Source organism: Vicugna pacos, chromosome 13 (genome assembly GCF_048564905.1).
Source record: "Vicugna pacos chromosome 13, VicPac4, whole genome shotgun sequence".
In the NCBI taxonomy this organism is placed as follows: Eukaryota; Metazoa; Chordata; class Mammalia; order Artiodactyla; family Camelidae; genus Vicugna; species Vicugna pacos.
The window spans coordinates 191600-219224 of NC_132999.1; the positions used below are offsets into that span (position 1 = coordinate 191600).

The following is a 27625-nucleotide window of genomic DNA, read 5'->3' on the forward strand; positions in this document are numbered from 1 at the left end:
CTGCAATTCTCATCAGACGCTTCTGGAAAAGTACGGGCAGTGCTGGAGAGGAGGTGGGTTTGACCTGTTGCAAGGACTGGGGCTTGCTACTGGGATTTAATCGATGAGGACCAGTGATGGCAAGCATCCTCCTCCAAAACTGTCATGAACAGCAGAGAGCTGCCCAGTATGCCGGTAGCGCCTCTGCTGAGGAGCCCGTCATCACAGTCCGACTCGCTGTGTCTCTGTGAGCTTCGATCAGCCATGCCCGCTCACAGGCTCCACACCCCGGGCACACTGGATGTGCCGTTTGCTTTAATATGGGCCTTGGTGTGCTGTCTCCCCTTCCCGAAGTGCTCTTCTCTTCTTCCCCTCCCTGTCGTCAGGAAGCTGGACTACTGACACAGTGTTCCAAATTCAACTCACCTGCTGTTTCCTTAGCAAAATGTTCCATAACTTCCTCATGTTTCATGAAGGCATATCTTGTTTTGTTGTGCTTGGTTTATTGCAATGCACAGATATTTTCTGTCTTTCTTCTTACAAATTGACTTTTTGTGGCAACCCTGCATTGAGCAAGTCTATAGGTACCATTTTTCCAAAAGCGTTTTCTCACTTTGTGTCTCTGTGTTCCATTTTGGTAACTTTCACCATATTTAAAACTTTTCCATCATTATTATATTTTTATGGTGACTTGTGACCAGTGATCTTTGATATTACTACTGTGCTTGTTTGGGGCCACCATAAACCGAATCCATGTAAGATGATGAACTTAATCAATAAATGCCGTGTGTGCTCTAAGCGCTGCCCCCCTGCTGTTCCCCCACCTCTGTCCCTTTCCTCGGGCCTCCCTATTCCCTGAGACACAGTGATATTGAAATTAGACTGATTAATAACCCTGTTACTGATTTGAATTGTGATGAAATACTTACTTTTGAGTAATCATAAAAAAATTTAATATTTCTGAATTTCAGTTTACAAAATCTATACAATTTATAAAAAATTTCAAGAATGAAGCAAACACGTATCTAATGAGTGTGCTGTGAGGATTGAGAGGGGTTACATAATGCCTTAGACACTGTCAGGATCATGGGGGGGTCTCAATGACTAGATCATATGAGAGCTGCACCCATCACTCTTAGCATGCCTTTATTCTGTCTGGCCTTTTCTCCTAAAGTTTAAATTTCTCAAACCTTTAAATCTTGCAAGAACTTAAAGTTCTTAAATTTTGCTGTATTCAAAAATATATACAACTTGTTTACTATGTTTCATATATTATGTTTTGATTTTTGCCATAATGATAGATCAGTTTTTTATTCTATTTCATGATCAAGTTTTGATTTAGACCACATGAACACTATGTTCAAATGTCTTTTGACAATTCAGCATGGATTCAAGGTATAAATCAAAATTCAATCAAAAGCAGCATCTTGGTTTTTCATTGCCTTTTGTTGATGTGACTTATAGTTTCCTCTGGCATTTTTGGCTTTCTCCCAAGTTAATAGTTCTTCAACTCTTAGATACTTGATATCTTGTGTTGCCACTAATCACCTCAAAGTTAACAATTAACACACCTCTCAGTATTATCTTGAGTTTAACTCTGTCTACACAGCAATGAATCAGTCATGAAAACAGGGGATGGTACCTCTTTAAATCAAAGCATTTAAAATATATATATATTGTTGAAAGTTTCAGACTTAAGAAATTCTTTTCATTCTGACAATTTTCTCTTTGAAGTTAATGTCTTTTAAACACACTACCAATTTTTATTGTTTTTCTGAAATGCTGCTATGTGTTTATCTCTCAGTATCAATATGCTGTGTCTTGTATTAACACATTTTTAATAAAAGAGGAACTATAAATTTGGTATTTGAGTGATACATCAGGTGATTAACTGGATCAGTTAACTTCTTGGCTCTACAAGAAAAATAGCTCAATGACTGACTTAAAACAGTTGGGGGTTAAAACTGTTGCTGACACTATGTGAAAATGTTCAAATTCTATAGCTTTGAGCCCAAAATTTTATTTCCACAAAATTATGGGTATAGGAATCGTAAATCTTATTGATATTGGAAGTTAATTGAGAGATTTTGATGTGAAAATTTTTGTCTATATCATAAAATTATACTAACAAATAGTTTGGGCCTTTAAACAATCAAAAGACAGGTTAACTTGTTAAAAATTGTCTTTTAAAAATACATTTCACAGAATATGGGTAGAATACGGAGATGAATTGAAAGATTTCAGAGATGGACAAATACGAAAGAGTGACATGGTATTTCTATCTGAAGGTGAAGATTTGAAAATGATAGTTTTTCAGTTTATTGCTTTTCTTAAAATTGTATCTTAACATTCCACTCATATTATCAACTCATAATTTTATAATTTTAATCTGTTGAAAGCATGACTTTGCTGTCGGATAAACTTTTTTTTTTATTAAAACTAACTTTAAGTGAATCTTGAACCCCTAACCAGAAGGAAACCATTAAATGTAAAAAGGATTAAAATCTTAGCAAGTTAAAAAATAAAATTAACAGACATGTTGAATTTTATAGTATGAGAAAAATGAATGATTCATTTACATTTATGATATTTTCTCTCTCCTCTTTATGCACTTATGAGGAACTTCAGTTTTGATAGATGACTATTATTGCACATCCATAATAAATTTGAACTATGGGCTAATGGAAAGAAGCCTTAGATATTTTTCATGTGGTTAATATACAGGATTAGTAAAAGTGATTATTTTCATGTAGTCCAAAGGGTTATGAGGAATATTCAACACGGTGGACAGGGGGAAACAGACCCTTGGGTTCTTAGTTTAGGAGAAGCCAAATAATCTTGAATACAAATAATTATCAAAACATTGACAATAAAAATCTACCTCCCTTTTAAATTACTCAGCTGGCAGTTACTAGATTCATTTTCAATTGCTAAAGCAGAATCTATGTTTGAGGTCCTTGGTCAGCTTAATAGAGAGGTAAGTGACATGAACAACCTATTTGTATGTTAATAGTAAGAGCAAGATAAAGCTTAGGTGTAGACAGGCCACAAGCCAGGGAAAACAGGGAAGGGAGAGATAGTGGAATACATCATTGAGAAAAAGGAGGAGATATATATATTTCACACAGGATACATATATCGGGCCTGCTTCTGGCATCTCAGCATACATGTAATCAAATAGTTTATATACTTTAATACCTTATACTTTGTTACTTTGCTATGAAGTAAGGAGATTGGGAAACATGATTGAATAGGCTCTACAGCTGAACATTTTAGAATTGCAAATAATAATATTTATGCTACAATATGGATCTTGGCTAAAGGAGAAACTCCTAACATAAGAGAAATAGATCAACTGCCTACCGGTATATTTTCCCCAGTAGGCAGAGAAGCAGTGAGGGTATGTTCTTTATAGCATGGAATGATTTTCTTTATTGCATGTAAAGTGCTAATACTGGAAGCAGTCTGATATTATATGTTTGTTAAATTATCTCCTTCAAATCTTACTATGATGCTACTAAGTAAGTGAGAGTATTTTCCTTTTAATAGACCAAAAGAAAAAAAAAAAGAATTAGAAATACTTGGTAAGTTCCTCAAAGTCAGGTAGATTTTTGCGTTTGACAGGGGTTACATTCCAGCCCCTCCCCAAATGCCCATTCCATCATGCCAACAGCTTCTGTTTTCTTCTTGAGAGTGGCTGTGGCAAAATAAATCCCAGCTGTGTATGTTCTTTTTATGTAATCTCTCTTATTGTGGAGGAGGAAAAATAAAATATATCAATTAAATCATCTTTAAACTAAATGACTTGCTTCTGAGACCCATCAAAATCAAAAGGAGTGGTGGAGGTATGACTGAGTATAGAGCACGTGTCTAGGATGTGCGAGGTCCTGGGTTCAAGCCCCAGTACCTCCATTAAAAGAATGGAATAAAATCAAAAATAGATATTGCATTTCAAATGTATAAAGCCAACATTTGCTGTAGAAAGAGTTATTCAGGATAAACTTTAAAAGCAGGATCTGAAATTAATTAAAAGGCTATATGAAGAATGTATTGAAGAACAGTGCCTCTGCTGTACAATGGGAATGTGTGTCTAAAGAAAAGGGCTCAAATAGCAATTTTTAGTGATATGCATAGAGTTAGTGGCTGTCAAATAAAGCTGTATTCATTAAACTTCAGATCCAGACAGAGGAACATTAACCATAGAACCATCCTTTGGTGAGTATTTTTAAAGCCTATAATTACTATTGTTATTGTTACTTATTCCCTGTAGCTTAGATTAATTACTAAAAATGTTTTCTGATCCTATGGGTAAGAGGAAAAAGTTTCAGGAACTGATTTGAGGATTAAGTTCAGATTTCATCATTAGACTTATATTTAATATTCTTAATAGTAAGGAACATAAGTATTCTTGTATGAATTTTTAGAAATAATTCCAAACAGTAATTCATATCAGCATGAAGTCATAAAAAACTTTATTATAGGCAAATTGAAAAAAAAAAGTTCTTAAACTTTAGAATTTTTTCAGAATTGAGAATTCTGAAAGCCCATATAATTCAAATCTGGTAATCTAAGTAAACAGGCCTGAGTGGGGACTGAGGAACCTGACCATCATTAGTGATGTACGCATACTTAGATACAGAGTAGGCCCCCAGTGTTTCATAACACACTCTGAGGAACAACTGAGATAGCAGGTCCAATTGTTACAAAGTCCAAAATTGCTCTGCTCACCACACAACAGGCCAGTAAGTTGGGAGACTAGGTGTCGGGGCAAGGAATAATAACTATTTGGAAAGTGGGCAGACCAAGAAGATGGCAGACTAAAAATGTCCTGGAGAACCATCTTCCCCAAGGCAGAATTCAGGCTCCTTTTTTACTAAAAAGGGGAGGGGGTGTGGTTGGTCATTGCAAACCTCTTGGTGTCAGAATCCTTTGTTCTGCAGCCTTCCATGTGGGTCAGGTCATGCTGTCCCTGTAAACTTCCAACAACATGTTATTTTCTATTCTGCAACTTTTTAATCTTTATATGAACAGGAAAATGTTATACTCTTAAATAGTGCAGCCTTGACAATGGGCTGCCCTGTCTATTTCAGGCTCTAGGCAACATTCTTTTACAAAAGGGGCAGAACCAGGGTGAGTCAGCACTGGACACAGAGCACAGGGCTAGAGCTAAAGGCACAGGTCTAAAATGGATTCAGCTTTGTTCTCCCCTATTTCACCATAAACAGGGAATTCTGACAAGTGGGCAAATTATACATTTAAGAAGACAACACGTGTTTTCATTTTAAGAAAATAAAAAGATGAATACCTGCTTCAATTATACTTTAATTATAATCATTAAGAAAAATCAAACTATCACTCTATATATAGACACTCCCAGTCATCCAGCCATTCATTCAATTAATATTCACTGAGTTCAGTTCCTGTCATGTGTGTCCCAGGCACTGGTAACAGGGATACATGGGGAACAAGAGATTTAGGGTCCCTGTGTCAGCAGAGCTGTCAGTCCTATGAGAAAGATTGCCATCTGATTGCCCAAAAGCAAGCCAAAATAAAATAAAATAATTAACAATTCTTATTGGGTGTATAATGAAAAGAATGTAGATTTTCCATTACAAAAGAGAAGTATTTGAGAGTGAATCGTGTCACATAACAGAAAAAAAAATCTCAGTGAGGCATTTCTGAGGAAATTATGGTGAGTTCTCCAAGCAAGCAAATTTAACAGCTTCCTCCGTGACGTCTGTGTTGGTCTTGCCAGGCTGTTCCTGGCTGTAACTGAGCAGGAGTCAGGAACTCATATTCCTGGATGTCTTTGCAAAGTTCAAGTCATTTCTTTGGGTCTCAGGGCACATCTCTTGACAAACAAGAGAATTTTAATTTACAGCTCATTTTATACAGAATAGTTTGTACCTTTCTTTCTTTTGTTATTAAAATATAGTTGATTTACAATGTTGTGTTAGTTTCAGGTGTGCAGCAAGGTGATTCAGTTACACATATATATATTATTTTTTAGATTATTTTCCATCATAGATACCGAATATAGTTCCCTCTGCTATACAGTATGACCTTGCTGTTTATCTATTTTATATATGGTAGTGTGTATATGTTAATTCCAAACTCCTAATTTATCCTCCCCATGCCTTTCCCCTTTGGTAACCATAAGTTTGTTTTCTGTGTCTGTGACACTATTTCTGGTTTGTAAATAAGTTCACTTGTATCATTTTTTTTTTAGATTTCACATATAAGCAATATCATGATATTTGCCTTTGTCTGTCTGACTTACTTCATTTAATATAATAATCTCTAGGTCCATTCATGTTGCTGGAAATGGCATTATTTTATTTTTTCTGGCAGTGTAGTACTCCATGTATATATACAATTCATCTTCTTTAACCAATCATCTGTTGATAGACATTTAAGTTGCTTCTGTATCTTGATGTTTTGTTATTGAGTCATATACACTGTATATATATTCTGGAAATTAAGCCTTTGTCAGTTGCATCAGTTGCAAATATTTTCTCCCATTCCATAGGTTGTCCTTTTGTTTTGCTTATGGTTTCCTTTGCTGTGCAAAAGCTTTTAAGTTTAGTTAGGTCTCATTTGTTTATTTTGGCTTTTATTTCTATTGCCTGGGTAGACTGCCATAGAAGAACTTTGCTAAGATTTATGTCAGAGAATGGTTTACCTATGTTTTCTTCTAGGAGGTGTGTAGTGTCTTTCCTTATGTTTAAGTCTTTAAGCCATTTTAAGTTTATTTTTGTGTATGGTGTGAGGAAGTGTTCTAACTTCATTGATATACACGCTGCTGTCCTGTTTTCCCAACACCACTAGCTGAAGAGACTGTCTTTACTCCATTGTATATTCTTACCTCGTTTGTCAAAAATTAATTGATTGTAAGTCTGTGTGTTTATTTCTGGGCTCTCTTGCTGTTCCATTGGTCCATATGTCTTTAACCATCTAACCACAAAATACCTTACCCTCTTAATTACTATCGATTTATATATATTTTTTTAATTTTATTTAATAATTTAATTTTATTTAATTTATTTAAGATTTAAATATATATATTACAATTACTATAGTTATATATAACTCTCAATATCTGATAAACTCTTCCTTCTTATTTGATACAACATTGTCTTGGCTATTCTTGTCTCTGCCTTTGAGTACCAAATTTATCAGTTTTTAGTAGAAATTGATTACATTTGCAGATTGATTGTGGGAAGAAATGATTTTTATAAGATACTAGTATATCCATCTCTACTTCTACATTTATGTAAATCCTGGATTTGCTGTGTAAAGACAATTTTATAATTATCACTACAGATGTTCTGCAAATTTCTTTACACATTGTTAAAAATGCATTGAAATGTATCTGTTTTTATGTAGACATTTTATTCAGCAAACTTGATGAAGGCTTTCTTCCAAAAGATTGTCCTTTTCTGTGTGGATTTACTGTATGGTACAGGGCTCCCCACTATTTGCAGTGGAACCCTGCTGTGTCACAAATAGGTTACAGTTGTGGCAAGACATTGATCTGAATCTTTGAGCAATTTCTGTGTATCTCCTGAGATGAAAAATACTGGCAAGGACTGAATAGAAAATCACAACTTCATTTGTTCTTTTCTTTTCTTTCTTTTTTTTTTGCTCATCACATTTTTATGGTGGAGCCCCTCTGCACAGCTCGGGCAGCTCGGGCGGCGGCGGCGGCTCGAGCGGCGGCTCGGGGGGCTCGGGCGGCTCGGGCGGCGGCGGCTCGGGGGGCTCGGGCGGCGGCGGCGGCGGCTCGGGCGGCTCGGGCGGCGGCGGCGGTGGCTCGGGCGGCGGCAGCGGCTCTGGGGGCTCGGGCGGCGGCGGCAGCGGCAGCGGCTCAGGCGGCGGCGGCTCGGGCGGCGGCGGCGGCTCGGGGGGGGGGGGCTCGGGCGGCGGCGGCTCGGGGAACTCGGGCGGTGGCGGCAGCGGCTCGGGGGGCTCGGGCGGCGGCGGCTTGGGAGGCTCGGGCGGCGGCAGCGGCGGCGGCTCGGGCGGAGGCTCGGCGGCTCGGGTGGCACCGCACACGGGGGCCGCCGCCGGGTGACGCGGCAACCGCTGCGGCAGGCTCAGGCGCCACGTGGGCCCCGGCCTCAGTCAGTCCCCCCGGACCCGCTCTCCGGATCGCCCCATCTTCTCCCGCCAATCCGCGATCACCGAGGCGGCCTCGTGCCCCCTCGCCCGCTCCCCGTCCCTCCCCTGCCCCCGTCCTCGCCCGGGGCCGCCGCCCGCCTCCCACGATGGCTCTGAAGAGAATCCAAGTTGAATTGAATGACCAGGCATGGGAGCCCCCAGCACAGTGTTCAGCAGGTCCCACTGGAGGTGATACGGCCCATTGGCTAGCTACAATAATGGGGCCAAACGACCGTCCTGATCAGGGTGGAGTATTTTTCTTGACACCTCATTTCCCAACAGGTTACTCCTTCAAACTAGCAAAGGGTGTGTTTACAACAAGAATTTACCGTCCAAATACCAACAGTCATGGCAACAGGTGTCCTGATATTCTGCAGTCATAGTGGTTTCCAGCACTATTTCAAAAGTACTCTTGTCCATCTGTTCTCTGCGGTGTGACCCCAATCCAGATGATCCTTTAGTGCCTGAGACTGCTTGGAGGATCTACAAAACAGAGAGAAAAATACAGCAGAATAGCTCGGGAATGGACGATGTGTATGTCATGTATGTGATGTAATTAAAGTATGTGATGTAATAAAAGAAATTATAGGATAACCTCTACAAATAAAAATAGGGGAACTCTGAAAGAGAAAGTACTTTTGATTTCCATCTGACAGTGTTCTATGTGCCCACACCTCATCTTCCCCTGTGCACATGTTTACCTGATACAGCAGTGCTGCGTGTTGCACATACTTGGTACAACAAACTAGAACTCCTGTACTTCTGCACCAACATTGCCTCCCAGCAGAGAAGTGTGTGTGCGACAAGCCAGTTCTCCAGGCATAACCTCGGTGCGAGATTAAAAGCTTTCCTTATTGACTTCAATTTGGATAACGGCAAGGTGAGGGGTGGTGGGTATGGTGTGCGCTTGAAAGGGGAAGGAAAGCTCCACTGACCTGTAGGAGGTGGTTTTTTAAGTGGAACCCTATTAAACTCAAAACAGTTTTGAAAAGCAAGGAGAACACAAAGCTGTTTCTGTATTCATTTTATTCCAAGGACTTATGTCTTAGGTGAAAGTTATGACCAACCAGATTAAACTCTACCCACATCCTGTGTTTTTAGGTCTGTTTAACTGGTCAGCATTTAAATGGATTGGAGCTATGAGTATATGAAGTGTGATGGGCTTCGATCCCAACTCTTTTACATCTCCCCACCCTTCATCCTTCAGCCCCTCTTTCTCTCTTCCATAGTCTTTGGTTTGTATGTGGTTTCTCAGTTAATACATAGCTAAAAGCGCTTATTTTTCTTATGTTTTTAACTGCTTAGGTCTACCTGGATGTAAGAGTGAAAATTCATTTGATGGAAATACTTGCATATATTTAAAGACCCATTTGCTCCTCTGGAGCTTTTACGTTCAAGAATGATTAATCTGTGTAGTAAACTGATTACTACAGTCATTACATATATAAAAAAAAGTAAGTGAAACATGTTGAAGAGACAAATCCGGATCTATTTAAAGTAGAAAGTAAATGTATATTCAAATTTTAAAAGTCATTATGAAGTTCCCTCTGGTACTAGTTTTTATTAGAAAATATCATTATAAAGTCATCATCTCATTAACAACTCCTGAAATATTTCTATTTTCTTGCCTTTGGGAAATGTAATAAATACATCCCTAAGGGCTTGTAGGCTGATCCAAAGTTTTAGATGTTTCATAGTCTCTGATCCTAACTGGATATTATTAATTTTATCTGTAATATAATGAGTTTGGACATGATTTAATTATTTCTGGGATTTTTCCAACCTCAAACATTCTCTAAGTCACATTTTCACAGCTCTAAAAAGAATGTGCATAAAGAAAATCCCCAAATATTAATCTCCAGACATACTTTTTCTAAACTTTCGTATCTCATGTCCAACTTGATATGTTTCCTGGAATTCTCATCAGCATTTCAATTCAACATGTCCCAAATCAAACACTTATATTCCTTACCCCCCCCCATTCTCAGTCTATTCTTCTCCTTGGTCCAGGCAAAAACTTGCATTTATCTTTGACTTCTCTCTTCTCTTGCATCTAAACTGAATCCCTCAGAAAATCCTGTTGCCCCTGCAAACAAAATAGAATTAAAATCTGCTGCTCACTACTTCCATCACTACCATCTCGGTGTCATTTCATCATCTTTAGCATCTTTAGCTGGTTTACTGGACATGGTCTCCAAATTAATCACTCCACCTCTGCCTTTTCCTCCAATGGCAGCGTGAGTGATTCTGTTTAAATGTGAATCAGATCATGTCACTCTGCTAAAACCTTCCACTTAGTGGCTGCCTAGATCACCATAATAGGAGCCCTTAAAGTGCCTGATGAGGACCTGCACGGTCTGGTCTCCTTCCATCTCTGACCTCATCTCCCGTCTCACTATTCCCCCTCTTACTCTTTTGCTGTCTTACTGTCACCTTGCTGAACTGTGCAATTAGACACTTCCTGACCACATTATTTAATAATAAACCCTGTGTCCCCACTCAAGCACTTTCCATCCTCTTTTTTGCTTTTTTCCCTGTCACCAATTAACTTGCTATATATTGTAATAATAATAATAACAATAATAATAATAATAATAATAAATGTGTATGTACTTGTTATGTTCTTCTAGCAGAATGAAAACCCATGGAAGGGACCATTTTGATCTGCTTTGTTAATTATTCTAGCTCCAGTACCTAGAAGAGCCTCTGGCACATAATAATGTCCTGTTTATCATACCAGTAATCAACTTTGGGGAAAAAAGCTATTTATGAAATTGCTCTTTCAATACTGTTTTATGAAAAGCTTAATATCTACTCTGAAAATACCACAATATTCCTTTAATGGTTCCTTTACAAACCTGAGTAATGTTTAGCCTATCTGCTTAGTTTCCTAAAGCTGAAGATTTTAAATAAGTGGCTTTGAAGCTTGCTGTTATTGTTGGATGTTTCCTTGTTTTCCAGAAGGAGTCTGGTGAGGGATTTTTCTTTATTATATTCCATGTTTTTTAAAAATGCAATAAAAACAATTTACCAGAGACATTGGCTTGATACTGTTAAGTGTAAATCTTGTGAGAGATTTATAATTGAACTTTGAAAATTTAGCCAAGTTTATAAAATGATGAAGTTAATTTAATTTTGTACTTGTTTCTTCATGCATTTAATTGGAGTTTTTTAAAGTTAAGCATTATTACTAAAATTACTAGTTCAACTTTTCAAAGCTAACTCTGACTTCATACCTCAATTCCTTTATAACATCAATGGCCATTTGGATATAATCTTAACTCTACATTACCTAATAACATTTATTTCTCAATTAGCAAGTGATCAGGAACAAAATTGGATCAAAATTTCTTTCAACACATAAAGATACTTCCACCAATAATACATTACTTTCATATTTAATGAACAAATAGATAAGATAAATATAATATTTTCATAATACATGACAACAAATATACTCAGAAGAGAAACACTGTAACCACCATTACAATAATATATTCTTAATTTTGTCCCAATTATTACATGCATCTTAGGTGACTTCCTAGGATATCGCAGTATCACTCAAGGAGAAAACTTGAATAGAAGAAAAGTGCTTTTAGCACGAGGTCTGGAGGAATGCCAGCAACGAAAGTGAACATGAAGTAAGAGGCACTGAGACACTGATATGAAGGCACTGATGGGAGCAATAGAAGAGGTAAGACAGTGACGTTAGGAAGTCAAGATGAAGGAGTGTTCAAAAACTAGGGTATGGGGCGTGACTTCAGAGAGCTGGCAGAGTGGGAAGTCCCAACTCTTGTCTCCCAATAGCAACACTGATTTAGTGATAGCACATGGGTGAAAATAGCTTTATGAGACCTCCACATCCAAGTCAGTAAGTTGTAGCGTGGTGATGAGCACAGAGCTAGTGACAGCCAGGTGAAACAGGCAAGAACACAACTTCACTTCACCCCAGAAGTCCCTCCCCCAAGCAGGCACAGTTCAGCACCAGGAGGGTGCAGCTTGACCCATGGTTTCTCCCTCAATAGAAAGAGAGTGGAGCCTGCACCCAACACCCTTGGCCTTTCAGCACACTGGCCGCAGGAAAAGTGGTGGCAGCTTACTACGGCCAGTGCAGCTGTGCACAAATGGAAGAAGATGCACAGCCCAGGACAGAGAGAGAAGGGGGGTGTTCACATCCATGAAAAAGCCTGAGACTCTCCAGCTGGCTGCTGGTGAGGCCCTGTCCCTGTGAAAGCCAGTGTGTAAAGGCTAGGGGAGGCATCTGTTTCTACAAGCATGCAGACACAAATGTAAAACTGGGAGAAACATGGAGAATAAAGAAATATGACCCAACCAGAAAACAAATCTCTAGCGACCAAGACTAAAGAAATGGAGATTTATGAATTTCCTGAAAAATAATTCAAAATAATCATCTTCAAGAAGCTACATCTTAAAGATGCTTTTATGAGTTACAAAATAACATGTATACACAACTAAACAAAATCAGGGAAATGATACATTAAAAATGTGAATATCAAGAAAGAGAAAGAAGGCATTAAAAAAGAAAAAAGAAGAAAAAAAGAAAGAGAGTGAGAGAAAGAATGGAAGTAAATACATTTTGGAGCTGGAGAATACAACTAAAAATTCAATAGAGAGCTTCAGAATCAGATTTGATCAGAGCAAAGAAGGAATTGGTGAACTTCAACACAAGTCATTTGAAATTATTTAAAGAAGCAAAAAGAAAAAAAAAGAATTAAAGAGTAAAGGAAGCTGAAGATGAGATACGTCAAATGAACAACACACAGAGTGTGGGAGTCCCATAAGGGGAAAAGAGAGAAAGTTGCAGGAATCTTAAAAAAGCAGTGCCCCTAAACTTCCCAGGTCTCGGGAAGGAGGTAGATCCAAGATGCATGAAGTTCAAAGTAGCCCATAAATGAAACAGAAGGTGTCTATGCTGAGACATGATAACCAAATTGTCAAAAGTCAAAGACAGGGTGAATTTTGAAATCACTCAGAGAAAAATCACCCACCATGTAGGAGGAAGTCCTCATAAGGTGATCAATGCATTTCTTAGCAGAAAGCTTGCAGGCCAGAGAGATTGAAATAGTATATTCAAAGTACTGGGGGAAAAAAATTATGAAACAAGAATGCTATATCTGGCAAAGCTGTACACCAAAAATAAAAGAGAAGAAAATACTTTTTTAGATGAACAAAAGCGGAGGGAGTTCATTACCACTAGAACTGCTTTAAAGAAATACTAAAGGGAGTGCTTAAAGTTGATAAACAGCAAAAAGAAAGCATAGTATGAAATCAGAAAATTCACTGGTAAAGGTAAATATACAGACAAGTACAGAGATTATAACATTGGTGTGTAGACTCCTTTTAATTTTAGTATAAAAGTTAAAAGATAAAGGGTATATAGATTGTTATAATTATAAGATCCTTATGTAAGCCTCATGGTAATCACAAAGAAAAGATATGTAAAAAAGCATATAAACTGAACTCCTTAATCAAATTAATAAAGAGGCTGAATGGAAAATAATATAACAAATAACAAAAGAGAGCAGGACTGGCATTACTTACATCAGGCAAAATAGAATGTATGTCAGAATCTATCAGAAGAGACAGAGAAGGACATTGGAAAATGAAAGAAGATTCAGTCCAGGACAATTGACATTAGAGTACCTAGAAACACAAGGCAAACATTGATAGAGCTGAAGGGATGAAATGAACACCAATATAATGATAGTAAGAGACATCAGTAACCCACTGTCAATAATGAATAGAACATCCAGATAGAAAATTAATAATGAAATAGTGCACTCAAATAATGCTATATACACCAAATGGACCTATCAGACATATATAGCGCATCCCACCCCAAAACAGTAGAATACACATTCTTCTCAAAAACATAGAGAGCTTTCTCCAGGAAAGATCACATGTTAGGTCACAAACATTTTAGAAGATTGAAATCTTGCTATTGTAAATATATTTTCTGACCACAGAGAAATGAAACTAGAAATCTATAACAGAAGGAAAACTGGGAAATTCACAAATATGTGGACATTAAGCATCATGCTCCTTGCCAAACAATGGAGCCAAGAAAAGTTGAAAAGGGAAATCAGAAAATATCAGCATAAATGAAAATGAAAATGCAACATACCAAAACTTATGGGATCCTTCAGAGGCATTACTCAGAGGGAACATTATATTGATAAACACCTACATCAGAAATGAAGACAGACCTCCGATAAATCACCTAAGTTTACACTTTATTGAATTAGAAGAATAACCTAAGCCAAAAATTAAGAAAGGAAATAATAAAACTTTGAGCAAAAATAAACAAAGCATAGAAAGATATTTCAAAAAATCAAAATAAGAGTTGGTTTTCTGAAAAATAAACAAAATTGACAGATGTAAGTTAGACTAAGAAAAAATAGAGAAGACTTAAATAAATAAAAGCAGATTTCAACTGATATCAGAGAAATAAAAAAGGATCAAAAGAGAATACTATAAACAAGTATACACCAACAACTTACATAGCCTTAAAGTAATGGATTAATTCCTAGAAATATACAACCTACAAAGACTGAATACTGAAGAAATATAAAATTTAAACAGACTAATTACTGGTACAGAGATTTAATCAGTAATCAAAAGCCTCCAAAAACAGAAAGTCCCAGGACCACATGTCTTCACTGGTTAATTCTTGCCAGCATTTAAAAAAAAAGAATTACTGCCACTCCTTCTCAAACTCCTGCAGTAAACTGAAGGAGAAAGAATAGTTCCAAACTATTTTACCAGGTCAGGGTTACCCACATACCAAAGCCAGGCAAAGGTGTTACAAGAGAAGAATGTTATAGGTCGATATCCCTGATGAACATACATGCAAAATTTATCAACAAAATAATAGCCCATCGAGGTCAACAGGCTTATACACCATAATCAAATGGGGTTTATCCCCCTTGAATGTAGGCATGGTTCAACAAATACAGTCAGAAATGTGATACACCACATTAACAGAATAAGAGAGAAAAACCCCATGATTTTCCCAACAGATGCAGAAAAAAGCATTTGCCAAAATTCAACTCTCTTTTATGATAAGAACACTTAACAAACTAGGGATACAAGGCATGTGTCTCAATGTGGTAAAGGAAATAGAAGACAAGCCCGAAGCCAACGTCAGACTCAATGAAGAAAAATTAAAGACTGTTTCATGATCAAAAGCAAGTTACAGATGCTCCCTCTCACCACTTCTGTGCAACAAGATGCTGGAAATTCTAGCCAAAGCAATTAGAAAAAAAAGAAAAAAAAAGAAATAGAATTCCAAATTGGAAAAGGAGTAAATATATACCTGTTTGCAGATAAAATGGTCTTGTATGTAGAAAACCATAAGGCCCCATAAAAAATGTTAGAACTAATAAACAAATTCAATAAAATTGTAAGATTTGAAATCAATATACAAAAATAGATTGCTATACACACAGTGAATTATCTGAGAAGGAAATTAAAGAAACAATCTTGTTCACACTAACATCAAAGACAATAAAATACGTGGGATTAGACCCAAGGAGATGAAAGATTTGTACCATGAAAACTGCAACATGTTGAAGAAAGAAACAAAAGAAGACAGAAATAAATAGAAATATATATTCATATATTGGAAGACTTAGTGTGTTAAAATGTTCATAATACCCAAAGCAATCTGCAGATTCAGTGCTATTCCCATCAAATTCATAATATTTTTTACATGAAGACAGTCAAAAATGCTTACAGAACTAGAAAAAAATCCTTAACAGCTGAAGAAATATTAAGAAAGAACAAAGTTGGAGACATCATATTTCCTAATTTCTAAATATATTACAAAACTACAGTAATCAAAACTATATTACTGGTTTAAAGATAGCCGTATGAATCAATGGAACAAAACAGACTCACAATAAACCTACATCTATGTAATCAACTGATCTTCAACAAGGGAGAAAGAACACACAAGGGGGGGAAGCATAGTCTCTTCAACAAAGGGTGGTGGGAAAACTTAATATCCACATTCAGAGAATGAATCTGGGACCTTATCTTACACTGTAAGTAAAAATCATCATAAAATAGATTAAAGACTTAAATGCAAGACCTGAAACTATAAACCTTCTGGAACAAAACATAGAGGAGAAACATTTTGACACTGGCCTTGGCAAATATTCCCGGCATATGACACCAAACACACAGGAAACACACCCCCAAATACACAAGTGAAACTGTATCAAACTAAAAGTTTCTGCACAAAGAATCAATAAAATGAAAAGACAACCTAAGAGAATGGGAGGACCTACTTGCCAAACTTACATTCGATAAGGTGTTTATATCCAAAATATATAAGAAACTCCTACAACTCAATAGCAAAAAACAAATAACCCAGTTAAAAATGAGCAAAATCTTGAATAGACATTTTTCCAAAGAGGACATACACATGGCCAACAGGTGTAAGAAAATGTGCTCAGCATCGCTAACCATCAGGGAAATGCAGATGAAGACAATGAGATAGCTCTTCATACTCGTTAGGGTGGCTGTTATCAAAAGAACAGAAGAAAAGTGTTGGAGAGGCTGTGGAGATACTGGAAACCTTGTACACTGTTGATGAGAGTGTAGAATGGCCCGGCTGTTATGGAAAACAATATGATCCTCAAAATATTAAAAACAGAATTACTATATGACCCAGCAATCACACTTCTCGGTATATAGGCTAAATAATTGGAGCCAGGGGCCCCAAAAGGATATTTTCATTCCCATGTTCATTGCAAAATTATTTGCAATAGCCAAGATATGAAAGCAACCTAAACGCCCATTCACAGATGAATGAATACAGAAAATGTGGTACATACTTTCATCAGAATATTGCTCGGCCTTTGAAAAGAAGGAAATCCTGCCATGTACAGCAACCAGGATGAACCTGGAGGACATTACACTGAGTAAAATAAGCCAGTTATGGAATGACAAGTAATGTATGATTCCACACATATGAGACACCTAATGTAGTCAAATTCGTAGAAGCAGAGTGTAAAATGGTGGTGTCCAAAGGCTGGAGGGAGATGAAAATGGGTGGGTTTTTTTTTTTAAGACTATAAAGTTTCAATTATGCAAGAGGAAGAAGTTCTAAGGATCTGTTGTAAAACATAGTGCTTGTATTTAATAATATTACAGTGTATACTTGAAATTTTGTTCAGACAGGACAGCTCATGTTTTAAGTGTTCACAATTAAAAAAAAAAGTAGAGAGCAATCCACACTTTAATTGCTGCTCTGCTGGCAGGTCCGTTAACAAAAAAAACAAACAGAAAGACTTCACTGGATGCTGCAGTATGACGACTGTTAGTGATGTTGTCCATCCTTGGAATGGTGGAAAGGAAGTCCAGATCTGAGGCAGTGGAGTTGGAAAATTCATGAAGTTTGCCTCTGAACAGTGAAAGTTGAGGCAGTAAGTTGAGAAGGTGCAAGGGAAAAGCAGTTCGAGCAGGATGTGCAGATGGATCCCTGGGTCTGACACACGCGGTTTGCCATTCAGAGCCGTGCTGAGTTAAACAAAGGACTCAACTTCCTCGCTTCATTTTCCTAATTGATAACGGGGGTGACACTGCTGCCCGATGCACTGGAGGGGCAGTGCAGCTGTCCATGTAAGTCTGGTAGAGCCCTGCCTATCATGGCAAACACAAATGCTACCATACACTATTAGCTAACATTGTCCACAATCATTAAAAAATGTCTTTTCTATGCTTATCAAGTGTTATTTTCTTCATGTATTTTCCAGAATATTTTCATCAACTGCAAATTGGTTTTACTTATTTTCTGGAAACTCATTCTATGCAAGAAAGAAGTCTTTACTCCCCCAGTATTTCTCACAAAGATGCAATTATTCTCTTGGATTCGGCTTCCCTTATTCTCTATTCAAGTGCCCACATTGTCTTTCTAGGTTGTGAACTGGGAGGTTGTTTATACCAAAGTAGATTAACAGGTGGAGGAGTGAGTCTGTGGCCAGAGAAGTGAGCATCCTAGAAAGTGCATTTTATTACCTGATACTTTTTTTTACAGATACTGGACCCACTATGGTGGAGGTCAGATTTCAGTATTTAGCTTTCTCTCTGACTATGCAGAGCTTCATCCCCCAGGCAGCTGAAAAAAATCCATGTAACCCTGCCTCACTGGGATTTTGCTTTTAACTTTGTAAATTCAGCGTTAGAATCCCAAAGGCCATCCAGCCGGGCAGTCTGCTTTCCGATGTGTTAAGTTCCAGTGGCTGTTAAACCGGAATCTCAAGCAGTGTGCTCTGCTCACGCACCTTGCGCTCTTCCAATTAACCATTGCCAGAAGTCTGTGAAGAACATCCTTTATTTATAGCCCATAATTCCATCTTGCTGCCTCCAGAGGGGAATTTATTAGCAATGCGTTCAGGTGTCTCTGATGCATTTGACAGGTTTGGATGTCTTGAGAGCAATTTGATCCAACTTGCATTATATTTAAGAGAAATTCTTCGGTGATCCTGGGTTCTCAAGAATGAAGCAGGGTTTTCTGTATTTTCTAGAGCTATCTTTGTGTTATTGAAGACCTGGAGGCGTGGGTGAAGTTTAAGGCAAAGGAGAATTTGGTGTCCGTGGGGTAGCCAGTTCACCAGTTCATCTCCTAACAGTTAAAGAGGGAAGACACTGAGGAAGGGGCATGGATTTGCATACAGTCCAGGTCCACCTGCGCGACCTTGGGTACTAACCTAACCTCAGTGTTTCTGAAGTGCGCTTAATGACAGTTACTACTTCATACAACAGATGTGAGATTTAAATGAGTATAAGTTTCTACGTACAAGTTTCTAGCTGTGGCTGACACATAATAAACACTATAGGAGTGATTGATGTAATATTAAAATTTAATAGCTACTTAAGTGTTCTATTAAGTCAATACGTTTATTTAACCACTCTAGTTGAATGTTCATTTAAAATGTATATACATATGTGATTTTTCACGTGTTGGTATGTAATTGTCCCAACCAAATTTTTTTGAAAAGGCTGTCCTTTGTGCATTTAATTGACTTTTCCACTATTGTGGAAAATCAGTTGACTATAAATAATAATATATAAATATTATATGTATAAATAATAATATATAAATAATGCTATAATATAAATACAAAACTTTGTCTATATCACTGATTATTTCCATAGTTGAATTTAGAATAAATTTTTAGACATGAAATTATTGGATCACATGTATCAATACTTTTAAGATTCTTGACATGTGTACACTAAGAAATTTCCTTTAAGACTTGGCAAGCAAATTTATAATCTTACTATTGATATATGAAAGAGGTCATTATAAACCATCCTTACCTATAGAGGTTAATATCATTACAAGCATTATGATAAATTTGCTAACCTGGGTATAATTTCTTCACTTCCTTGGACTTCCCACTCGCCTCTCCTCCAGAGAATTTGTCCCTGGCTCCTAACTCCTTTCTCTGGCTTCACTCTCCTTTCTTTCTCCTTTGCATTGTCCTCCTTTACCCGGGGAGTGGGGAAGGGTGGGTGGGAGGGAACCTTGTCTCAGCTGACCACTGTGATTACCTTCGCTATTGCCTTGGCTCACGCAGACATCTATTCATCCAAAAAGAACTTCCTACAAGTAGCTCATTAAGCAAGATATTTTCCCATGGAAAATTTTGTTTCTAAGTAGAATCTGCGGGAAACTATAAATACAAAATAAAATTTTGACTCCTGTGAAACAGTAAGGTATGAACTTAGTAAGTAAGAAGACCTAGACTCAGAGTTTTTACCAATTCCAGTAGCTGCTGCTGCTAACTCTACTTTAGTGCTCCTGTCAGCATTTTAATCACTTTGCTCTTTTACACAGTGTTTGGGTTTCTCACACAAACTATTATTAATCTACATGTGCTCCATCAGTTGATTTATGTAGATATTTAACCTGAAGTCCAGGAGACTTCATTCATTTTTTTCTTATATTTCATCCTGTAGGTTTCAGTTTAATAATCTGAACAGTATGTCAAGTTTCTTAATCCTGGGATTGCCTTATTGTCAATCATTTTGTCCCTTTGTGTTCAAAAATAATTTCAGGTTATTAAGTCTCTCTATCTTCTGGAAATTGGAATTGCTAGTAAGGAAAAATAGGACTCGTTCAATGCATTGCTTTTATGGAGATATCTGAATTTAGACATGTCCCTTAGCAATATTTATCTTGCTGCTAGGCCAACATATCTGTCTGTATTAGGAAAATCTTACTTACCTTTACCCTTTCTTCTGAGAGGCCTACAGTAGACTTCTATAATTAAACTGATTTTGCTTGTCTGTTTACTACATTTTTAAGGTGTAATTTACCATAAAATTACATTAGTTTCATGTGCACAACATAAAGATTTGATATATGTATATATTGTAAATTATTCACCACAAAAAGTTTAGTAAACTTACTTTCTATTTCTTTGTAGTAATGCTCACTAAATTTGTGATTGGTGTATTTTTATTCTCATTTTGATGGAATTCTATATAATTTGAAAATAGTGAATACCCTAGACTTTGGGGGTAGGTAAGGATATCTAACCATACATTTAGCAGTGTTTCCAAAAGAGAAATCATGTTTGGTGTACAGAGAGGGAGGGAAAAGGAAAAACTATAATTGCCTTCTCTTAAAGTCACCCCCTTCCCAGGTAAATAGTCAGGAAACCTAGATTCTCCATAGACAGTAAATGAAAAAATTATTCAGTGTCACTAATCATTGGGAAAATACAAATCAAAACTACAGCTAGATATTACTTCACACATGTCAGAATGGCTATCATTTAGGGGAAAAATGGTGAAAAGTGTGGGTGACAGCAGGCCAGCCCCTCAGATAACTGTGCCTTTGTGGGAGAATTGATCTGCTCTGTCTAACAGGCATTTTAATCACATTATCTGTGATCTAGAGTAGGACAGTCTCATTTTTCCTGTGTTATTTTGACAATTAAAGGTAAGAATGTAATTTATTTAACTACTGATTTACTTCCATATGGAATAACCACTAAATACAAAGTCACTGCTGCATTTTACCTAGTAATTAGACAAGGAAATAAAATTTTGTTTTACTACAAGGAGGGAAAAGCTAAATGAGTAATAATGATGATAATAAATGAAATAGAATTTCTGCTTAATTTATTAAGAAATATCTTATTAAAATTTCTAGTTTATATGACTTGAGTTTGATGAGTGAATTCAGCCATAAAAATATCTTACTTATATCTCTGCCATCAGTATCCCAGAAAGAAAAACATATTGTCATAAAGCCTCAAGTTCTCCGATGCTTGTTGAGACGATCATCCATATCCACGAACAGAGTTTGGTGAAGACCGAAAGACAACTAAAAGTATAGTCCTTAGCCATGAACTTGCCCATCACACCCAGCATTTTATGAAACGTAAAAAGCCAGCTTTTTATCAAAGAGCCTCCTTCATTATTCAAATTTCTAATGGAAGAAGGAAAGAGAGAAGAAAAAGCAAACCAGAATTGATTTAAACCCATTAGTCATTGTTTTTGCCTCTAAAACACACAGACAGGTAGCAAAGCTACTAGCTATAAAGCAGAAATATTTTCTGTGACAATTGTAGAAAAACAAAAAGACTTAAATTACCTTCTCAGTCTCTTTGTTCTCATGGTTCTGCTGATTTTGCATTCCTTAACATACAAGCAAATCATTGCCATTGTTTTAATGTGCTCCCAAAAGACAAAGAAAACAAATATCTATCTATAGAGGACACAGTTTTGAACCAGTTACCATGTTTCAAAAATTTACTTGTTTTACTTGGGTACTTGCCCATCATGAGTATATTTAAAATTAACTGTATAACTTGTCCTCACTGATTACAGAGAACATATATAGGGCAAAATTAGTTTGGAATTCAAGGTTTTTGAAATGTCACTTTTCCAGTCATTATTTATTATTCATATACGAAATAATGTTTTCCTACCCTTTTTAATTGAAGTATAGTCAGTTTACAATGCTGTGTCAATTTCTGGTGTACAGCATAATGTTTCAGTCATACATGAACATACATATATTCCTTTCTATATTCTTTTTTATTATAGACTAATACAAGATATTGAATCTAGTTCCATGTGCTATATAGTAGAACCTTTCATTTATCTGGTTGTGTGAGGATTTCCTTGTATTTCTGGTTGTAAGAGAGATTCTACCACAGTTCAGTAGGTATTTTGGGAGATTTGTTCCACAGGTAGATGTAGTTTTACTGTATTTGTGGGAGAGGATGAGCTCCACATCTTTCTACTCCACCATCTTGGCAATCTCCTGCCCCTATGAAGGAATGTGTAATCACAGTATTCAATATTATCTTTGTAATCAAATATATATTTGTACAACCAAAGGCTTTGCAGCTGCTCAAGACAATTTGTCAAAAATGAGCTTTGTAGCTGAGATGCACATTTAGATATGTTAGTCATTCAATTGCCATTGATTATAAATGTTGAGAATAAAACTATTACATATAGAGACACCGAAGAAGAAAAACAACCTATGATTTTATGGTTTACCTTCCTGACCTGAATTACACTTAAGCAGAAAATGTAGGGGGATAGTTTCTATGCATTGAAAGTTGGAAAGGCAGAGGAAGTATCCTTGGCCCTATTGATAATAGCTTCTAGGTCTGAGGGTAGTTGAAGTCATAATATTTCTGCAATATTCACAGATGTTACCTGTTACCTGTACACATCTAAATTAATATATATCACATCACCTGAATACCAGAGTAATTGAATATTTCTGTAGCAGAAACAAATTCCAAAGCATTTATAAAATTAAGCTATATTCTCTAATGCTTCTCCTCTAAAGAATGTAACTGTGTACTGATTCATAAAAAGATGGATTTGATGAAATATAAAACAGAGACTTTTCATTAAACATAGAAAACATATTTTTTGAACACAAGAGGATGGATGTATTTATTTAATATTGTGTATTAAAAGTAGGTTTTGGTGACCCAGAAAGAAGGTGGAAAAGGATGTGGTAAGGGAAGTGCTGGTTCTGAAAGCACAAGGTGAAGGAAACAGGAAATGTATTTATTTTCTAGGAAAGTGTTTTTGTGGAAAGTAAAGCTGGAATAAAGAAAAAAAATGAGATAATTCAGAGACTGTGAGAAAAGTCTTCAGAGCAAGGTTAGATGAGAAAACGGGAAAAGGAAAATAGAAATTAAGTCAGTCGCTGGGGGACATAATGAAAGGAGAGCAATTGATTGTCAATTTCCTGGCAATTTACAAGAGGAATTGTGTCCCCCAGCCAGGAAAGAGGTGAATAGGATTTCATATATAGGAGGGGGAAAAAACACCCCCCAAAAATCTCTGCAGTCTCCGTCTGAGTTAGTAGGGCAGGAGGCTGTCTGGACACAAGTTTCATCAATTCATGACACTTTAGGGATATAGGAGGAAGGGAGCTCTGAGGAATCTGGGCTGAAATTTGACAAAGGGAGAACTGAAGACAAGAAATACAGGAACGCAAAAGAAAATATTCAAATCACACAGGAAATTGAGAACTCAGTGGGATTTGTTTATTTATTCAACAAGCAAAATCAAAATAATTCTAAGGGTTAAAATAAACCCTGAGGAATGCCAGTATAAAGTGGAGAAATTTTGAAAACCGAGACAAAGAGATAAAAAGCATGGGTAAGTTTCTAAGGAAGTACTACGGGCGCGCAGAAGAGCGCCCTCTAACGGTAGGGTTGTGGTAGGGACAGGGAAACCTATTACGCGGTTTAGCTGGGGCTGGATGAGTTGTTAGGCGACTATAAGGAGGGAAGTCTCTTTCAAAGAGAATAGCAGAGGTTGGTGCTTTATAATGTGTGGCCAGCGTCTTTAGCATCAGCATCACCTGGGAACTAACTGAAAATGAAAACTCTCAATTTGAGGCGATGAATGCAGACCCACTGACACCCAGACTCGGGAGATGACGTCCAGCAATCTGATTTAACAAGCCCTCCGGTAAACCTGAGGTTGGCTCGCATTAGATTACCAATGACACAGGCAAACCTTTAGAAACAAGAGGAGCATCTTCCTATCACATATAATAGAAGTTATTTTTTAAACCAGTTTTTTTTTTATTTTAATTTTGGGAGTGCTTTAATTTCACGTATTTTTAAATTGCATTTAGTGTTATGAATACAGACTTCTCATAACATAAAACTCCACATAACTGGGACATAGATCAAGAAATAAATTATCACCATCATCCCAGAAGCTCTTTCCATACCCCTTCCGGGAATTTTCCCCGATCCTCTACTCCCAAAGATGAAGACTCTCCAGAATTTTTATAATTTAGCTCTCTTTTCCTTCATTTGATCTTCATATGAATGGAATTTTCCAGTATGCTTTCTACTCTGCCTAGCCTTCTTTATTCATGTTATGATTGTGAGAGTTTAGCTTTAGCTAAATGCGTCACTGTGTGCTTTTCAGTTGTATAAACATATCAGAACTATATATCTAATGTAATGATGATGGATATCATCTAGACAATTTCTAGGTTGTGACTTTCATGAATAATTCTACTATAAGCTTTCTTGCACCTGTATCTTGTTTCGCCTTTGTAAATGTATATATACGTATATATGCATACATGCATATTTCTATGTGCATATATGTATATCAATTACATATATACATATCAGTGGAGTTTGAGGTCATGGTTTATGTATTTGTTAAATATTAGTAATTAATCACACATTGTTTGCAAAAGGGTTGTGCTAACTTATGCTCCTGTGAGCATGTATGAAACTTCCCTTTTCTGTACAAACAAGCATCACTCAGCACATCACCCATTTTTATTACAGCCACTCTGGCAACTACATAGTAAAATTCTATTTTGGTTTAATTTTTATTTCTTTATTTATTAATAATAGTGAATGCTTTGAAACTTTATTGGGCATTTGATACCTTTTTTGTGAAGAATCTAACTGTTTTGTTCATTGTTTATTGAGTTGTTTTATGTATATATAAAGAGTTTTTATAATATGTATAGCACAATATATAAATATGCATACATATAATTTACATGTTTTATTCATCTGTAGGAGTTCCTAAAATACTCTATTCACTAATTATCAGTGTTAAAAATATTTTGTCCCATTCTCTCTCTTAGTTTTCAGTCTCTCAGTGGCGTCTTTGAATAAGTAGATGTTTTTATCCTTCATGAGATTTTAATGATTTGTGTAATATCTAAGAAATCTTACTTCCTAAAACTTTTATTGTTTTACCCATCACATGTAAATATCCAATCTGATTGTACTGATAATTTTTGTAAGATATGAGATACGGGGATAGTGTCCGAACAATTTCATTTCAATGTCCCTCAGATTTATAGACTTTTATTTGTATTAGTGTGACATTGTATTCATATGTTTTCTAAACTTTTCAACCTCAGGATAGACCTAACTTGGTTGTGTTTTAGTACTACTTTTCAACGTCAGATTTAATTGCTCATATTTCACTTAAGCTTCCTCCATCCTTAGGCATGGGGCTGAAATTAAATGTTATGCTCAGTAAGGTGTTTGCCTTCAAGTTCCAAATAGCTTTGTGAGGTGAAATTGGAAGATTTACATCTTTCTTCTGTCTAGAAATGTGCTGTCCAGGACAGAACCACTAGCCACTTATGGCTGTAAGTGCAAAGAACACACTTTTCCACGTCAGTTTTCAAAGGCCCAGTATAAAAAAATAGAAAATATGGCATTAATAATATCATATATTGATGATTATTGAAATAATTTTGTTTGGGAATGATTGGAGGTAGGTTAAGTGTATTATTAAAATTAACTTCATTTGCTTAGTTAATTTTTTTAAATGTAACTACTAGAAAATTTCAAATTTTATTTGATACTTTATTTCTTTGAACAAGGCTGTTGTGGAACATAAAGAATCCAATTTTACACTTTTGACAAACTTTAATGATTCAGAAAATTTAGGCTCAGCGTCCGAGTAGTTCTCCAATTTTCTTTACAGATTATGTTTTATGTTATTGGTATAGTCAGCCATTCTGTATTCCTCTGTATTAATTTTGGGCATGCTTTTTCCATTTTCATTTTTTCCTGGTATTGAATTATTCATTATTATGTTATATTTCATTCTCCTTTTAATACATATAATCAAATATATGTATGTAAATGACCATTTTAATATTCTGAATGTCAAGTAGATCTATTCATTCACTGTTTGATAAGAATTACTGAAAGATTGACTTTAATATTTCTTTTCAAAAAAAATCTTGTTTTGCTCTATCAGTCCCTGAATTGTAGATTTCTATTTATTCTCCTCCTACCAGTGTCTCTGCCTCGGAGAAGGATGTTTGCTCTGCTTTTCAACTCTTCCTTTGAAATACTGGCTCTTTTCACATGTGTGATCTCATTTCTTTGTTTTCTCTCTTTTACTAAGAACTGACCAAGCTTGTCTGGTGTTTGGGTGTTGATGTGCTTTCAGCCAGAGATTGAGCAGATTCCTGTTCAAATCTCTAAGGCTTTGATTAAACATGAAAACAAAATTACATTTACAGAGGTGTTACTTTCCTACCTAATTGGAGATACGCTGATTGTGACCTTGAGGTAGAAACTTCTAATATTAGTGGCAGAACATCTGTCCTTGTCTTTCTCTTGACACCAATTTGTTGTTGCTAAAAAGTAGTTTTCTCATTGGAAATGTAGTTTTTCTACCAGAAAAACTTGCATTTATTCAATGAAAACTTACCTGATGGGTGTACTTAGTCTCAGGCCTCCTAAGCTAAAGTCGCACCCTGGAATATGTGATCGACATCCTTCTTTTCAATATGCTCCCAAAGTCTGATTTGGATTCCCCTGCACCCACCTTGTACCCTAACTGAGTGCTCCAGAGACCATCTTGATTTCCGCTTCCTGCTGCTCTGAATTGAGAACTGTGAGTGGTTTTACTTTAGGGACCGTATCCATTTGCTCTGAGGTAACGTTTTTTTCTTTTCATGACTCACACATCTTTAGGTACATATTGAATGCAGTCTTATGTTTTGTGCTTCTTGCAGACAGTCCTCAGAACTTCTGGGGAATGATATGGCAATGGGTGTATTTCTTGAACTATCCTCCCTGTGCCTCATTTACCCCCCCCGTAATGGACATCTCAGTCAATTCAGGCTGCTGTAACCGATCTAGCATAGCCCAGGCGGCTGGTAAACAACAGGAGCTTTCTCCTCACGGTTCTGCAGACTGGGAGTCTAAGATCAGGGTGGGCACACGGTCAGCTGTGGGTGAAGGCTTGCAGGTTGCAGACTGCCAGCTTCTCATGATGCCCTCACAAGGCAGACAGCAGAGAGGAGGGCTCTCAGGACTTTCTAAGGCATGAATCCCACTCATCAGGGCTCTGTTCCCATGAGCTCCTCTAATCCTAATTACCTTCCACAGGCCCTGCCTCCTACTGTCATCACATTAGGGTGGGGTTTCAACATATGAATTTGAGACACAAA

At 36.7% G+C, this 27625-nt stretch overlaps 1 pseudogene; it reads left to right on the plus strand.

The window, feature by feature from the left end:
• The first annotated feature begins 8057 nt into the window (after nucleotides 1-8057).
• LOC140700845 (ubiquitin-conjugating enzyme E2 D2 pseudogene) lies at nucleotides 8058-8690 on the plus strand (annotated as a pseudogene).
• Nucleotides 8691-27625: the final 18935 nt, after the last annotated feature.